We start from the raw sequence: 18507 nt of genomic DNA, 5'->3' as shown, positions 1-18507 counted from the left end.
CTTCTGTAGGGAAACTAAGTTACCTACAGCTATTTTCCGCTTCCCTAGAGCAGAGCAGAGTATATATATATTTTCCTGCAGTAAGCAGAGGCTGTCTCAAATGAGCGGCTATTATTATATGCGCATTTATTTAGGAACGGAAAATCGTATTCGGGAAATCGGGATTACTCGTGACCGGATAAATGTCGGGATTGCGGGCAGCCAACCGACACATGAGCTCATGGCCTGCGCTAGGGCTAGACATGCATCATTCTTGTCTGCGCATCATTCTCTGTTGCATTCTTTCTTGTGTGTGATCTATTTCTTTATGTTTGTCTGCTTGTATGCTATTTCTGTGTTTTATTTTCTTGTATTCTTTTGTTTGTGTTCTGCTTTTTGTTGTATCTACTTTCTCTTTCTATCTTTATCTTCTGTTTACTGTTTCGCTATATTATGTTATTCGTCTACTAATCGACCCCAAATAAATGAACATAACTAATAACCCCGACCCTACTAAGAACTCCCCAGTTCTTACCCCTTCTCTCTCCCTTCCCCCTTCAGATGGAAGCATGAGTACCCTTCCGTAGTTCGCTGACGATCGTTCACAAAAAGGATTCCACTCTAAATAGTTTTCTGAGTCTAGAGTGAACTCCGTTACCTATTTATATGTATATACTATGAGGCCAGCCAACGTCTGCACCCCGCTTTTCTACAAACTTTAGCCTAAGTCCTCCGTACGATGTTGCTGTTATGTGGCCACTCGATGAAGTACTTGAGAGACGCTCTTTGATGACATATGATCGTGCAGAGGAGTAGCAGATGATGTTCTACCTTTTGGTGACGTTCCACTTGACTTGAGTTTTGAAGACCTAGAACGTACTTTCCCCCGCTTTAGTAGTTTAGAGGGACTAGGTGAGTATAGAGTCTAGGCTAGCCTAGGTGCCAGATTAGGGATCTCTTGAACAGGTCAGGACCTGGGATGTTGTATGTATATATATGTATATAGTTATTATCTAGCTATATCTAGGGGTGTTCTAACTAAAAGTCTATACTTTAATAAAGGCTGGATCACTAAATGTTGTTAGCTGCTTGTGATGTATTTATGTGTGGTTGCTTATAACTGTTTTATCTGTTATTATTAGTGAATTGATTATAAATGATTCTGTTTATTAATTCAAACATTTTCAAAAAAAAAGTACCTCACTAACTAACTACGCTTTTAACAACGAATCAGGCTCATATGATAAATAATAGATAATAATTAGGAAGACAAATTGGTAACGCTCAGTTTCCGGTATGATCTAGACATATTGAAAATTGGGTCGTTACAATTTGGTATCAGAGCAGTTCGTTCCCGGTAGAGCCTAGGGAGTGGACTGACTATGCTTCATTTCATACTCTGTTGTGTGTTGATGAGCGGATAATTTATATGCTTTTTGGCATTGTTTTTAGTATGTTTTTAGTAGGATCTAGTTACTTTTAGGGAGGTTTTCATTAGTTTTTATGTTAAATTCACATTTCTGGACTTTACTATGAGTTTGTGTGTTTTTCTGTGATTTCAGGTATTTTCTGACTGAAATTGAGGGACTTGAGCAAAAATCAGATTCAGAGGTTGAAGAAGGACTGCTGATGCTGTTGGATTCTGACCTCCCTGCACTCAAAATGGATTTTCTGGAGCTACAGAACTCAAAATGGTGCGCTTCCAATTGCGTTGGAAAGTAGACATCCAGGGATTTCAAGAAATATATAATAGTCCATACTTTGCTCAAGTTTAGACGACACAAACTGGCGTTCAACGCTAGCTCTCTGCCCAATTCTGGCGTCCAGCGCCAGAAACAAGCTGCAAAGTGGAGTTCAACGCCCAAACTGGCACAAAGGCTGGTGTTCAACTCCAAGAAGGACCTCTACACGTGCAACACTCAAGCTCAGCCCAAGCACACACCAAGTGGGCCCCGGAAGTGGATTTATACATCAATTACTTACTTCTGTAAACCCTAGTAACTAGTCTAGTATAAATAGGACCTATTACTATTGTATTAGATATCTTTGGATCTTTGGAATCTTTGGATTATCTTTTGATCTATTGATCACGTTTGGGGGCTGGCCCTTCGGCCATGCCTGGACCTTCATTACTTATGTATTTTCAACGGTAGAGTTTCTGCACTCCATAGATTAAGGTGTGGAGCTCTGCTGTTCCTCAAAGATTAATGCAAAGTACTACTGTTTTCTATTCAATTCAACTTATTCCGCTTCTAAGATATTCATTCGCACTTCAACCTGAATGTGATGAACGTGACAATCATCATCATTCCCTATGAACACGTGCCTGACAACCACCTCCGTTCTACCTTAGATTGAATGAGTGTCTCTTAGATCTCTTAATCGGAATCTTCGTGGTGTAAGCTAGAATGATGGCGGCATTTAAGAGAATTCGAAAAGTCTAAACCTTGTCTGTGGTATTTCGAGTAGGGATCAATGATTGAATGACTGTGACGAGCTTCAAACTCACGAGTGCTGGGCGTAGTGACAGACGCAAAAGGAGGGTGAATCCTATTCCAGCATGATCGGGAACCTCAGATGATTAGCCGTGCCGTGACAGGGCATCTTGGACCATTTTCACAAGAGGAGGGGATGTAGCCACTGACAACGGTGATGCCCTTGCATAAAGCCAGCCATGGAAAGGAGTAAGACTGATTGGATGAAGACAGCAGAAAAGCGGAGGTTCAGAGGAACGAATGCATCTCCATACGCTTATCTGAAATTCTCACCAATGATTTACATAAGTATTTCTATCCTTCTTTTAGTATTAATTTCGAAAACTCCATAACTATTTTATATCCGCCTGACTGAGATTTACAAGGTGACCATAGCTTGCTTCATACCAACAATCTCCGTGGGATCGACCCTTACTCACGTAAGGTTTATTACTTGGACGACCCAGTGCACATGCTGGTTAGTTATGCGAAGTTGTGAAGATATGTTTAGACCATGGTTCTGTGCATCCGTTTTTGGTGCCATCACCAGGGAATCAATTTCGAACAACAATTCACAACCTAAGTAACAATTTCGCATACCATATGTCTCATGCTTATAGGATATCTTAATGATATGTATTGCATGATCGTTTCTGTGCTTTCATTTTAGGAAATGTTCACACTTAACTTGAAATATTGAGACTGATCACCTTAATAATGATTGTTTGGTGTGAATAGGGCTATAATGAGACCACGGAGACAGAGTGCGCGGAAAAAAACCCTAGTGATAACCGAGAGAGAGATCAGGAAACGTTTATGGCTACGATGAACACTGTAGCTGATGCAGTGCGTGAGGCTGCAATGGCTGCTGCTAGGGCTGTTGAGCGTCTTGGAGTGAGAAATGGAAATGAAAATGAAAATGGAGAGGATAATGGGAACAATGAGGCTGATCCAGCGCATCCTGATAAACCCATGACCCTTGCTACTTTTCTGAAAGTGAATCCACCTAAGTTCAAAGGTACACTCATTGCGACTGATGCCGACAACTGGTTCCGAGGTATCGAGCGATCACTGCGAGCACAACATGTTCCGGAAGGCCAACATGTAGAGTTTTCTACCTATATGCTCGAAGGAGAGGCTGAGTATTGGTGGCAGGGGATACAGCGACTGCTGCAACAAAATGAAGGTGACATTCCTTGGGATACCTTTAGGGACAAATTCTATAAGAAGTATTTTCCGAGAGCGGCACGTGACGCTAAGGAGATAGAGCTTATGCAACTGAAGCAAGAGGATATGACTATTGCTGAGTACGCCCGTAAGTTCGATGACTTGTGCCGTTTCTCCAAGATTTGTCAAGGGAACCCGGCCGACTTTGAGGAATGGAAGTGTCTGAAGTTTGAAGGAGGACTCCGAGAAGAACTGATGAATTCTGTTGTTCCGCTAGAGATACGAAATTTTGCTGAACTGGTGAATAAAAGTAAACTAGTGGAAGAATGTTCGAAGAAGGCGGCGATAGCTCGAGCAGATCGTAGGGAGGCCTCACGAAGAGACCTTATTCAGAATTTAGCCCCTCAAGGTCGCAACTTTAAAGCCAATGATCAATATCGGCGCCAAAATAGGAATCAACGGAATGGTGATTTTCTTGCTCGCAACAACAACAACAACCATAACTATAATCTAGGACAGGAACGAGGAGGTCAATCTCAGGGTATTTCGATATGCTCAAGGTGTGGGAAAGATCATGGTAATAGACCTTGTCAGTATGGAACAAACAATTGTTATACTTGCGGAGAACCTGGACATATGGCCAGGGCTTGCCCAAATAGGTTTGTTCAAGATCCAGTCAGAACCCAAATATTAGGACGAATATCTACCATGACTGTTGATGATGCTCTGTACTCAGACTCCGTGATCCAAGGTTAATGTTATGTTAAGACTTGCTCTTTAAATGTACTATATAATAAGGGTATAATATATTCCTTCCCTTCATTAACTATTGCGCATAATTTTGGAATTCGAAGATAAGGTAAGGGACGATTATCCGAGCCTGTTTACAGGTAAAGGAAATTTTGAGGGAAAAATTTTCTTTTAGGAGGGTAGAATGTAACAACCCTAATTTTTGAGTACGCGAGATCATTTCTGAATACACGGATTTCTCCGAAAGATCAGTAAAGGGAATACCTCTTCTGTATCATCAAGCATCTCAATCCTCATTGTCATTATATTATCTTTAACTCAGGACCTTAGTTGAGACAAGCTCGATAACGCGGTCACGAAGAACCTAGTTTTTGAACCGTATCGGTTAGGGGTTTTGATTCGATTTTTCGTAAATAGTCTCAGTTTGACAAACCGAACTCGATTTATGAGAGGAGAGAGATAATAGTATAATATTATCATTATATTAGTATTAGAAAATGCTTGAATGATATTATAAGGTTACCTAGTCTGTTTTAGTTAAAAACAGAAAATTGGTTTAACCGGGTTTACGGTTTACTGGTGCAGCTTAGCACCAGCACTCTCTGATGACTTTAGCAATGCTAAGGCCTCATTATACATGTTTTATTCTCATAATAAATATGTTACTAGTGTCATTTATGCTAGTAGCTCAGAAAATAATTTTTAGAGATGTTTTTACAAGTGTTCCGATACACCTAGTTTTAGTAGTTATACACCTGAGATATTTTAATATTATTTTAATCCACCTCCAAGCCAACCAATCACAACTCACCTTACACCCCCAAGACCTCCAAGGCTGTCTCATTTCATCATTTTGGCCGAAAATAACAAGAGAGAAAAGAGAGAAACTTTCATGAACACTTAATCTTCAAAGCTTGATTTCTTCTGAACTAAAACTCAAATCAAAACTCCAATTTCACCAAAATGATCCTCTCTTCTTCCTCTAAATAACCATGTAACTTATCAAGGATGGAAAAAAGGTGAGATGGCTGTCTCCCTCCCATTTCAATTCGGTTTTCAAGGAAAACCATGCAAAACATGTGTTTTCTTGATGTTCTTCCTTAGGAATCATGCTTAACTTGACTTGAGGGCCAAGAAACGTGAATTTCCAGCAAGTCTAAGGAGGAAAAAGTGCTTAAGGACCACCTGAAAGTTTAACCAAATTAGGAGCAGCAAAACCAGGTAGGGATTGACGAATTTAATCTTGATTGATTGTGTTTGAGTTGTGTGATTATGATATGGTTTGGCTGTGCTTGAAATTGATTGTTTGTATGAGTAATTCTTATTGAAATTTTGGGAAAAAATTGATGAAATTTGATGAAATTCAAGCTATGAATGTGTGTTCTTGTGGCTGCCGGAAAATGAAACCCTAGAGCTTAAATTGAGGTTCAATTTGTGTTAAAATCATATAGAAAAGATGGGGTTTTAGTGGCTGGAAATTTATTTTGAATTTTGGTAAAAATCGGTTGCTGAAAAGACTGAAAAACGGGTAAAAACAGAGAAAGAATCTGAAGAATTTACGAAAAACACGAAGAACACTTTGAGTGTGGTGAAGAACATTGAAGAACACCTTTTAGATCTTAGAAAGGGCAAGGAAGTTAAATTTTTGGTGTTTAAGGGGTTATTTTGTAATTTCCAAAAGTTAGGGTGATAAAAGTAGAAATATTAAAAGTTACGGGTGGTAAAAAGTGAATTTTAAAGGTTAAAGGTTAAAGTAAAGTTAATTTTCGAAAATTTAATAATAAAATAATAAATAATAATAAAATATTAAATAATAATATTTAATTAAAAATAATATTTTAATAAAAATAATAAAATAATGCGGAAAAGGCAGTTTTCTGTAAAAGCTTTAGAAAGACAACTTTAAGCGCAGAATCTCATAATTACCTTCATAAAACACTTAGGGAGTGGTAAGAACATATTAGTGAGGCAAAGATAAAAGAAAGATAAAAAGTTGAAGAAAAGATAAAAACTAAAGAAAAGTCTGTAAGGTTTTAATAACAGAAAAACAGACAAAAATTAGTGAACGAACTAGGGCAACATAGTTAGTCCTTGAGTTGCGACTAGGGTTAGGTATTATATGAAAAGTTAAACTGTTTCAGTATTGACTTAATGAACCTATACTTGGGACAAGCGAACTATTCATACCGAAATTTACATAAACTTTAAATACATACGTTAAGCAGAGAAATCAGAGCAGAGTAGAAAAATACAGAAAACAGAGTAACCAGAGTAAAGTAAAGAAATAAAGAGAAAAAGAGTAATATAGATACAAATGAAAAGAGTAATCAGAGAAGAGAAAAAAAGATACAGAGAACAGAGTAATTAAAACAGAGTAAAGAGATACAGAGAAAAGAGAAACCAGAACAGAGTAAAGAGATATAAAGAGAAGAGTAATATAATAAAGAGATATTTATATATATTAGTTGCTTGATGCAACCCAGAGCTATATTTATATATATATTAGTTGCTTGATGCAACCCAGAGCTATATTTATATATATATTAGTTGCTTGATGCAACCCAGAGCTATATTTAATATATATTAGTTGCTTTATGCAACCCAGAGCTTCTGTAGGGAAACTAAGTTACCTACATCTATTTTCCGCTTCCCTAGAGCAGAGCAGAGTATATATATATTTTCCTGCAGTAAGCAGAGGCTGTCTCAAATGAGCGGCTATTATTATATGCGCATTTATTTAGGAACGGAAAATCGTATTCGGAAAATCGGGATTACTCGTGACCGGATAAATGTCGGGATTGCGGGCAGCTAACCGACACATGAGCTCATGGCCTACGCTAGGGCTAGACATGCATCATTCTTGTCTGCGCATCATTCTTTGTGGCATTCTTTCTTGTGTGTGATCTATTTCTTTATGTTTGTCTGCTTGTATGCTATTTCTGTGTTTTATTTTCTTGTATTCTTTTGTTTGTGTTCTGCTTTCTGTTGTCTCTACTTTCTCTTTCTGTCTTTATCTTCTGTTTACTGCTTCGCTATATTATGTTATTCGTCTACTAATCGACCCCAAATAAATGAACATAACTAATAACCCCGACCCTACTAAGAACTCCCCAGTTCTTACCCCTTCTCTCTCCCTTCCCCCTTCAGATTGAAGCATAAGTACCCTTCCGTAGTTCGCTGACGATCGTTCACAAAAAGGATTCCACTCTAAATAGTTTTCTGAGTCTAGAGTGAACTCCGTTACCTGTTTATATGTATATACTATGAGGCCAGCCAACGTCTACACCCCGCTTTTCTACAAACTTTAGCCTAAGTCCTCCGTACGATGTTGCTGTTATGTGGCCACTCGATGAAGTACTTGAGAGACGCTCTTTGATGACATATGATCGTGCAGAGGAGTAGCAGATGATGTTCTACCTTTTGGTGACGTTCCACTTGACTTGAGTTTTGAAGACCTAGAACGTACTTTCCCTCGCTTTAGTAGTTTAGAGGGACTAGGTGAGTATAGAGTCTAGGCTAGCCTAGGTGCCAGCTTAGGGATCTCTTGAACAGGTCAGGACCTGGGATGTTGTATGTATATATATGTATATAGTTATTATCTGGCTATATCTAGGGGTGTTCTAACTAAAAGTCTATACTCTAATAAAGGCTGGATCACTAAATGTTGTTAGCTGCTTGTGATGTATTTATGTGTGGTTGCTTATAACTGTTTTATCTGTTATTATTAGTGAATTGATTATAAATGATTCTGTTTATTAATTCAAACGTTTTTAAAAAAAAGTACCTCACTAACTAACTACGCTTTTAACAACGAATCAGGCTCATATGATAAATAATAGATAATAATTAGGAAGACAAATTGGTAGCGCTCAGTTTCCAGTATGATCTGGACATATTAAAAATTGGGTCGTTACACCAGAGATGCACCAGAAGTTGAATGTGAATGGGGACAAGCTAACTATGTGAACAATCCTTCTAGACCACCATATAATCCCAACTCCAAGACATACAAATCAGGATGGAGGAACCACCCAAATTTTGGGTGGGGGAACCAACAAAGCCACAACCAAGACCATAACAAGCCATACCAATCTAATCAATACAACAACCACAACCCCAAACATCAATCAGGCAACAATAGACCCTACCACAATTCACAAAACACATCATACCACTCCACCCAACAAACACACTACAGCCACCATACTTAGAAGTGGAAAAGTTGTAGAAGAAGCAACCCCAAGCTAGGGCAACCAAGAAAAAGAAGTTGCAGAAAAGCCTGAAAACAAGAATGAAGAAGAAACCCCTACACCATCCTCACCAAAGCCAGTCTTGAAGCCTTATGTGCCAAAGGCACCATATCCACAAAGGCTAAGAAAGGATGGGAAAGATAGTCAGTCATCTAGATTCTTAGAGATCTTCAAGAAGTTCCAAATCAACATACCATTTGCTGAGGCACTGGAGCAAATGCCACTCTATGCCAAATTCTTAAAAGAGCTCATGACAAGAAAGAGGAATTGGGGAGAAAAAGAGACCATAGTGTTAACTGAGGAGTGCCGTGCCATCTTACAAAAGAAGCTATCTCAGAAGATGAAAGACCCTGAGAGTTTCCAAATTCCCTGCATCATAGGGGATATCAACATTGAAAAAGCATTGTGTGACCTGGGAGCTAGGATCAATCTCATGTCCTTGACTATGATGAGAATGATGAAAATTGAAGAAGCCAAACCAACAAGAATGACACTCCAATTGGCCGACAGAACATTCAAGTTTTCACATGGGGTGGTGGAAGATTTGTTGGTAAACATGGGAGAGTTCATCTTCCTAGCTAACTTTATTGTGCTGGATATAGAAGAAGAGGCTAACACATCAATCATCCTAGGAAGGCCATTCCTAGCTACTGCTGGAGCCATCATTGATGTGCAAAAAGGGGAACTAGTCTTGAGGTTACATGAAGAGAAGATGGTCTTTAATTTCTTCAAAGCAATGAGTTACCCAAAGGAATCCATAGGAGAATGCATGATGGTAGATACCATGGAACAGATAGTTCAAGAGGTCTTGGAAGAAGAACAATGTGAAGGGACTATGGAGCTAGAGCAACAAGCACCAGGAGGAGAACCACCACACGGATAACAAGGAAGTAGAGGCACCAAAACTAGAGTTGAAGACCTTACCTCCAATTTTGAAATATGCTTATTTGGGTGACAACAACACTTACCCAGTAATCATTAACTCAAGCTTGAGTAAGGAGCAAGAAGAGGAGCTTATCCAAGTGCTGAAACAACACAAGGATGCTATAGGATGGACACTTGCAGACTTAAAAGGAATTAGTACTTCAAAGTGTATGCACAAATCCTACTTGAAGAAGGTGCTAAACCCTTAAGACAGCAGCAAAGAAGGCTGAACCCAACCATGAATGAAATAGTCCAAAAAGAAGTACTGAAGTTGTCGCAAGTAGGGGTGATTTACCCTATCTCAGACAGCCCTTGGGTAAGCCCTGAGCAAGTAGTTCCTAAGAAAGAAGGGGTCACTATTGTACCAAATGAGAAGAATGAGCTGATACCAACAACAACAGTGACTGGCTGGCGCATGTGCATCGACTATAGGAAGCTTAATGAAGCCACCAGAAAGGATCACTTTCCTCTGCCTTTCATGGATCAGATGCTTGAGAGATTGGCCGGACATGAATATTATTGCTTTTTGGATGGTTATTTTGGTTGCAACCAAATTGTTGTAGACCCCAAGGATCAGGAGAAAACCTTATTTACTTGTCCATATGGTGTCTTTGCTTATAGGAAAATGCCCTTTGGATTGTGCAATGCACCTGCAACATTCCAAAGGTGCATGCTCTCCATATTTTCAGACATGATTGAAAGATTCATTGAGGTGTTTATGGATGACTTCTCTATATTTGGTGATTCATATTCTAAATGCTTGCATCACTTGGCCTTGGTGCTAAAGAGATGACAAGAAACCAACCTTGTTTTGAATTGGGAGAAATGCCATTTTATGGTTACAGAGGGGGTGGTTCTTGGTCATAAGATTTCAAAAAGAGGCATAGAGGTAGACAAGGCTAAGCTGGAGGTGATTGAAAAGCTACCCCCACCTTGTAATGTCAAAGCAATTAGAAGTTTTCTAGGACATGCTGGTTTTTATAGAAGGTTCATTAGAAATTTTTCAAAAATTGCCAAACCTTTGAGTAACTTGCTTGTCTCTAATGTATCTTTTATCTTTGATAAAGAATGCATGCTAGCCTTTAAGGAGCTCAAAAATAGACTTTTCTCTGCACCTATCATAGCACCACCATGCTGGTAATTACCTTTTGAGTTGATGTGTGATGCATCAGATTTTGCTGTGGGTGTTGTTTTAGGACTGAGGAAGGACAAGTTGGTGCATGTTATCTACTATGCTAGTAAAGTCCTTAATGAGAATCAAAGGAACTACACCACTACAGAGAAGGAATTACTTGCCATTGTCTTTGCTTTTGACAAATTTAGATCATATCTTATTGGCTCTAAAGTAATTTTATTCACTTATCATGCAGCACTCAAATACTTGCTTACCAAACAAGAGTCCAAGCCCAGAGTAATAAGGTGGATCCTGCTACTCCAAGAGTTTGACATTGAAATTACAGATAGGAGTGGAGCAGAGAACAAAGTGGCTGACCACCTATCAAGGATCCCACAAGAAGAAGATAAGGCACACCAATTTGTAGTGAATGAGAGCTTCCCTGATGAGTAGTTGATGATGATTCAAGAAGCCCCTTGGTTTGCAGATGTAGCAAATTTCAAGACTATTGAGGAACTACTAGCTAACATCAACAAAACATGAGGAGAAAGCTAATCAAGGATGCTAAACACTACATCTGGGATAAGCCTTATTTGTTCAAAAAGTGTGCTGATGGGATCTTGAGAAGGTGTATTTCCCATAAGAAAGGACAAGAAGTGCTTTGGCAATGACATGGATCTGCATATGGAGGCCATTTTAGTGGGGAAAGAACTGCAGCCAAGGTGCTACAATGTGGGTTCTATTGGCCAACCATGTTCAAGGATGCAAAGGAATTGGTTTCAAGGTGTGATGAATACTAAAGAGCTGGCAATCTACCTGATGAGCGGATAATTTATACGCTTTTTGGCATTATTTTTACATAGTTTTTAGTATGATTTGATTAGTTTTTAATATATTTTTATTAGTTTTTAAATAAAAATCACATTTCTAGACTTTACTATGAATTTGTGTGTTTTTCTATGATTTCAGGTATTTTCTGGCTGAAATTGAGGGACTTGAGCAAAAAACAGATTCAGAAGTTGAAGAAGGACTGCAGATGATGTTGGATTCTGACCTCCCTGCACTCAAAGTGGATTTTCTAGAGCTACAGAAGTCCAAATGGCGCGCTTTCAATTTTGTTGGAAATTAGACAGTCAGGGCTTTCCAGCAATATATAATAGTCCATACTTTGCTCGAGTTTAGATGACGCAAACTGGCATTCAACGCCAGCTCTATGCCCTATTCTGGAGTTAAACGCCAGAAACAGGTTGCAAAGCAGAGTTAAACGCCAGAAACAGGTTACAAACTTGCGTTTAACTCCAAGGAAGACCTCTACACATGAAAGCTTCAATGCTCAGCCCAAGCACACACCAAGTGGGCCCGAAAGTGAATTTCTGCATCATTTACTCATTTATGTAACCCTAGTAACTAGTTTAGTATAAATAGAACTTTTTTTACTATCATGTTAAAAGGGGGATCTTTGATTAGTCTTAGGAAATCTTAGACCTTTATGGGGGCTGGCCTCTCGGCCATGCCTGGACCATGTTCTTATGTATTTTCAACGGTAGAGTTTCTACACACCATAGATTAAGGTGTGGAGCTCTGCTGTTCCTCATGAATTAATGCAAAGTACTACTATTTTTCTATTCAATTCAAGCCTATTTCTTCTCTAAGATATTCATTCGCACGCAAGAACATGATGAATGTGATGATTATGTGACGTTCATCATCATTCTCACTTATGAACACGTGCCTGACAAACACTTCCGTTCTACATGCAAACAAGCTTGAATGTGTATCTCTTAGCCTTCTGATCGTGAGATTAGAGTCTTCGTGGTATAGGCTAGAACTATTGGCGGCCATTCTTGCGATCTGGAAAGTCTAAACCTTGTTTGTGGTATTCCAAGTAGGTTCTGGGAAGGGATGGCTGTGACGAGCTTCAAACTCGCGAGTGCTGGGCGTAGTGACAGACGCAAAAGGATTACTGAATCCTATTCCAGTATGATCGAGAACCGACAGATGATTAGCCGTGCGGTGACAGCGCATCTTGGACCATTTTCACTGAGAGGACGGGAAGTAGCCATTGACAACGGTGATGCCCTACATAAAGCTTGTCATGAAAAGGAGTAGGAATGATTGGATGAAGACAACAAGAAAGCAGAGATTCAGAAGGAACAAAAGCATCTCTATACGCTTATCTGAAATTCTCCCCAATGAATTACATAAGTATCTCTATCCTGTTTTATGTTTTAATTATATTTTAATTATCAAATATCCATAACCATATGAATCTGCCTGACTGAGATTTGCAAGATGACTATAGCTTGCTTCAAGCCGACAATCTCCATGGGATCGACCCTTACTCACGTAAGGTTTATTACTTGGATGACCCAGTGCACTTGCTGGTTAGTTGTGCGAAGTTGTGACAAAGAACTAAAATTATGAACATGCGTATTAAGTTTTTGACGCCGTTACCAAGGAATGAACGATCACGATTTCTGCGTACCAAGTTTTTGGCACCGTTGCCGGGGAATGAAGGATCACGATTTCTGCGCACCAAGTTTTTGGCACCGTTGCCGGGGATTGTTCGAGTTTGGACAACTGACGATTCATCTTGTTGCTCAGATTAGGTAATTTTATTTTATTTTAATTTTAAGCTTTTTGTTTTTATTATTTTATTTTCGAAAAATTTTCAAAAAAAAAAATAAATTATTCTATGGCTTCAAAATTTTTAAGAATGAATTCTATAGTTTCACGATGATCTGTTGAATTCTGGCTGGCTGTGAAGCCATGTCTAATCCTTTGGACCGAGATTTCAACTTATCATCACAAGAGCCCTTGGACTCTCATCTAATCAGCTGTTATATGCCTGATTTGTATCTGCTAAAGCTTGGCTGGCCATTGGCCATGTCTAGTATTTTGGACCGGAGCTTTCATTGAAAGCTTGGCTGGCTGGTGAGCCATGTCTAATTCCTGGACCGAAGTTTTAGACTAACATTGCAAGATTCCTGGAATTCCTATTAAAAATTTTGAAATCCTTATTTTCCTTTTCAAAATAATTTTCGAAAAAAGTCCAAAATTTTTTTTTCTAAAATCATAAAATCAAAAATAATTTGATGTTTCTTGTTTGAGTTTTGTGTCTTTTTCTTGTTTTTCATATGCATTTTCAATTTGTTAGTGCCTAAACATTGTCAATTTCTAAGTTTGGTGTCTTGCATGTTTCTCTTTTCTTAAAAGTTTTAAAAACTAAAGTTCTTGGTGTTCATCTTGACATTCAAAGTGTTCTTGGTGTTCATCTTGACATTCAAAGTGTTCTTGCATGCATTGTGTGTTTTGATTCATAATTTTTATGTCTTGTGTCTTTTTTGTGTTTTTCTCTTTCTTCACTAAAAATTCAAAAATCAAAAAAATATCTTTCCCTTTTTCATCTCATAAAATTCGAAAATATGAGTTGACTTTTTCAAAAATTTTTAAAATCTAGTTGTTTCTTATGAGTCAAATCAAATTTTCAATTTAAAAATCCTATCTTTTTCAAATCTTTTTCAAAAATCAAATATTTTTCATTTTTTCTTTCATATTTTTGAAAATTTCAAATTGATTTTCAAAAATCTTTTTCTCATTTTGTCTCATAATTTCAAAATCTTTACTAACAATTAATGTGATTGATTCAAAGATTTTAATGTTTGTTACTTGCCTCTTAAGAAAGATTCAATCTTTAAATTTTAAATCATATCTTTTTGTTTCTTGTTAGTCAAGTAATCAACCTTAATTTTCAAAATCAAATATCTTAAAATTTCTTTTTCAAATCTTTTTCAAAATAAGTTTCAATCACATCTTTTTCAAAATCAATTTCAAAATCTTTTCTAACCTCTTATCTTTTCAAATTGATTTTCAAATCTTTTTCAAAATTAATCCTATCTTTTTGTTTGATTCTTATCTTTTTCAAAACTACCTAACTAATTCTCTCTCTCTAATTTTTGAAAATCACCTTCCTCTTTTTCAAAATTCCTTTTTAATTAACTAATTGTTTTGAATTTTAATTTAATTTAATTTTTCTTTTTTTTATTTTATTTTCGAATTTCAACTTTAAATTTAAATTAAAAACAAAAATATTCTTCTTTTCTTTTGAATTATTTTTGAAAATCTTTTTCTCTCTCATCTCCTTCTAATTATTTATTTATTTACTAACACTTCTCTTCATCTCAAAATTCGAACCCTCTCTTCCTCTTGGTGTTCGAATTTCTCTTCTTCTACTCACATAAAGGAATCTCTATACTGTGACATAGAGGATTCCATATTTTCTTTTCTGTTTTCTTCTTTTTCATATGAGCAGGAATAAGGATAAGAATATTCTTGTTGAAGCTAATCCTGAACCTAAAAGGACTCTGAAGAGGAAGCTAAGGGAAGCTAAAGCACAACTCTCTGGAGAAAATCTGACAGAAATTTTTGAAAAAGAAGGAGACATGGCCGAAAATAATAATAATGCAAGGAAGATGCTTGGTGACTTTACTGCACCAAATTCCAATTTACATGGAAGGAGCATCTCAATCCCTACCATTGGAGTAAACAATTTTGAGCTAAAGCCTCAATTAGTTTCTCTGATGCAACAGAACTGCAAGTTTCATGGACTTCCATCAGAAGATCCTTTTCAGTTCTTAACTGAATTCTTGCAGATTTGTGATACTGTTAAGACCAATGGGGTTGACTCCGAGGTCTACAGGCTTATGCTTTTCCCGTTTGCTGTAAGAGACAGAGCTAGAATATGGTTGGACTCTCAACCTAAAGATAGCCTGAACTCTTGGGATAAGCTGGTCACGACTTTTTTAGCCAAGTTCTTTCCTTCTCAAAAGCTTAGCAAGCTTAGAGTGGATTTTCAAACCTTCAAACAGAAGGAAGGTGAATCCCTCTATGAAGCTTGGGAGAGATATAAGCAACTGACCAAAAAGTGTCCTTCTGACATGCTTTCAGAATGGACCATCCTGGATATATTCTATGATGGTCTGTCTGAATTATCAAAGATGTCATTGGACCATTCTGCAGGTGGATCCATTCACCTAAAGAAAATGCCTGCAGAAGCTCAGGAACTCATTGACATGGTTGCAAATAACCAGTTTATGTACACTTTTGAAAGGAATCCTGTGAGTAATGGGACGCCTCAGAAGAAGGGAGTTCTTGAAATTGATACTCTGAATGCCATATTGGCTCAGAATAAAATATTGACTCAGCAAGTCAATATGATTTCTCAAAGTCTGAATGGATTGCAAGCTGCATCCAACAGTACTCAAGAGGCATCTTCTGAAGAAGAAGCTTATGATCCTGAGAACCCTGCAATAGCAGAGGTGAATTACATGGGGGAACCCTATGGGAATACCTATAATCTCTCATGGAGAAATCATCCAAATTTCTCATGGAAGGATCAACAAAAGCCTCAACAAAGCTTTAATAATGATAAGAGAATTCTGAGCAAAATCTATCTAGCTTAGAAAATATAGTCTCTGATCTATTAATGCCACTTTAAGTTTCATGAATGAAACAAGGTCCTCCATTAGAAATTTAAAGGCACAAGTGGGCCAGCTGAGTAAAAGAGTCACTGAAACCCCTCCTAGTACTCTCCCAAGCAATACAGAAGTGAATCCAAAAAGAGAGTGCAAGGCCATTACCTTACTTGGTGTGGCTGAACCAAGAGAGGAGGAGGAGGACGTGAATCCTAGTGAGGAAGACCTCCTGGGACGCTCAGTGACCAATAAGGAGTTTTTCTTTGAGGAACCAAAGGAATCTGAGGCTCATCTAGAGACCATAAAGATTCCATTGAACCTCCTTCTGCCCTTCATGAGCTCTGATGAGTATTCATCCTCTGAAGAGGATGAAGACATTACTGAAGAGCAAGTTGCTAAGTACCTTGGTGCAATCATGAAGCTGAATACCAAATTATTTGGTAATGAGACTTGGGAAGATGAACCTCCCTTGCTCACCAATGAACTGAATGCATTGGATAGGCAGAAATTACCTCAAAAGAAATAAGATCCTGGTAAATTCCTAATTCCCTGTAATATAGGCACCATGACCTTTGAGAAGGCTCTGTGTGATCTGGGGTCAGGAATAAACTTAATGCCACTCTCTGTAATGGAGAAACTTGGGATCTTTGAGGTGCAAGCTACCAGAATCTCTTTAGAGATGGCAGACAACTCAAGAAAACAGGCTTATGGACAAGTAGAGGACGTATTAGTAAAGGTTGAAGGCCTTTACATCCCTGCTGATTTCATAATCCTAGACACTAGGAAGGATGAGGATGAATCCATCATCCTTGGAAGACCCTTCCTAGCCACAGCAAGAGCTGTGATTGATGTGGACAGAAGAGAAATGGTCCTTCAACTGAATGAGGACAACATTGTGTTTAAAACTCAAGGATCTCCTTCTGTAACCATGAAAAGCTTCTCTCATTGTAGAGTTAACCAAAGCCCCCACAGTCAAACTCTAAGTTTGGTGTTGGGAGGCCACAACCAAACTCTAAGTTTGGTGTTGAACCCCCACATTCAAACTCTAAGTTTGGTGTTGGGAGGTCCCAACAATGCTTTGAACATCTGTGAGGCTCCATGAGAGCTCACTGTCAAGCTATTGACATTAAAGAAGCGCTTGTTGGGAGGCAATCCAATGTTATTTAATTATATTTATTTATTTTCTATTGTTATTTTATGTTTTTTTAGGTTGATGATCATGTGGAGTCACAAAAACTACTGAAAAATCAAAAACAGAATGAAAAACAACAATAAAAATAGCTCACCCTGGAGGAAGAACTTACTGGCGTTTAAACGCCAGAAACAAGCACCAAACTGGCGTTTAACACCAGAACAGAGCATGGAAGTGGCGTTAAACGCCAGAAACAAGAAGCAAGCTGGCGTTTAATGCCAGACATGCATACTAAAGGCGTTTTACACGCCTAATAGGAGCAGGAATGTTAAGTCCTTGACCCCACTGGATCTGTGGACCCACAGGATCCCCACATTTTCTTCTCTCCTCTTCACACCTTTTCATAACTCTCTTCCATAAATTCACTCTTCCCCATCACCTCTTCACCACTCACATCCATCCTCTCTTCCCCAAAAACCCCCACCTACCTCCAAAATTCAAACTCTTTTACCTCCCAAACCCAACCCTAATGGCCGAACCCTAAACCTCTCCCCACTCCTATATAAACCCCTCATCCCCTCTTCATTTTCACACAACACAACCCTTTCTTCTCCCCCTTGGCCGAATACACCTTCTACCTCCATCTCCTCTATTTTCTTCCTCTTATCCTTCTTTCTTTCTTCTTTTGCTTGGGGACGAGCAAACATTTTAAGTTTGGTGTGGTAAAAGCATTGCTTTTTGTTTTTCCATAACCATTAATGGCACCTAAGGCCAGAGAAACCTCAAGAAAGAGGAAAGGAAAGGCAATTGCTTCCACCTCTGAGTCATGGGAGATGGAGAGATTAATCTCAAAGGTCCATCAAGACCACTTCTATAAAGTTGTGGCCAAGAAGAAAGTGATCCCTGAGGTTCCTTTCAAGATAAAAAAGAATGAGTATCCGGAGATCCGACATGAGATCCGAAGAAGAGGTTGGGAAGTTCTCACTAACACCATTCAACAAGTCGGGATCTTAATGGTTCAAGAGTTCAATGCAAACGCATGGATCACTAGGAACCATGATCAAACTGTGAACCCGAATCCAAAGCATTGGCTTACCATGGTTCAGGGGAAATACTTAGATTTCAGTCCGGAAAATGTAAAGCTGGCGTTCAACTTGCCAATGATGGAAGAAAATGCACGCCCCTACACTAGAAGGGTCAACTTTGATCAAAGGTTGGACCAAGTCCTCATGGACATATGTGT

At 38.4% G+C, this 18507-nt stretch overlaps 1 non-coding gene across 1 annotated transcript; it reads right to left on the bottom strand.

Moving 5' to 3' along the window:
- Positions 1–15493: 15493 nt before the first annotated feature.
- On the bottom strand, positions 15494–15601 carry LOC148564585 (small nucleolar RNA R71). Its single transcript, XR_015883923.1, has one exon. It is a non-coding gene; the product is annotated as a small nucleolar RNA R71 (small nucleolar RNA).
- Between the last annotated feature and the right edge of the window lie 2906 nt (positions 15602–18507).

Source organism: Arachis ipaensis, chromosome B5 (genome assembly GCF_059453495.1).
Source record: "Arachis ipaensis isolate K30076 ecotype BB chromosome B5, ASM5945349v1, whole genome shotgun sequence".
NCBI lineage: Eukaryota > Viridiplantae > Streptophyta > Magnoliopsida > Fabales > Fabaceae > Arachis > Arachis ipaensis.
Note: the sequence above shows the minus strand (reverse complement) of the source record. Positions and strands in the feature narration are given on the sequence as shown.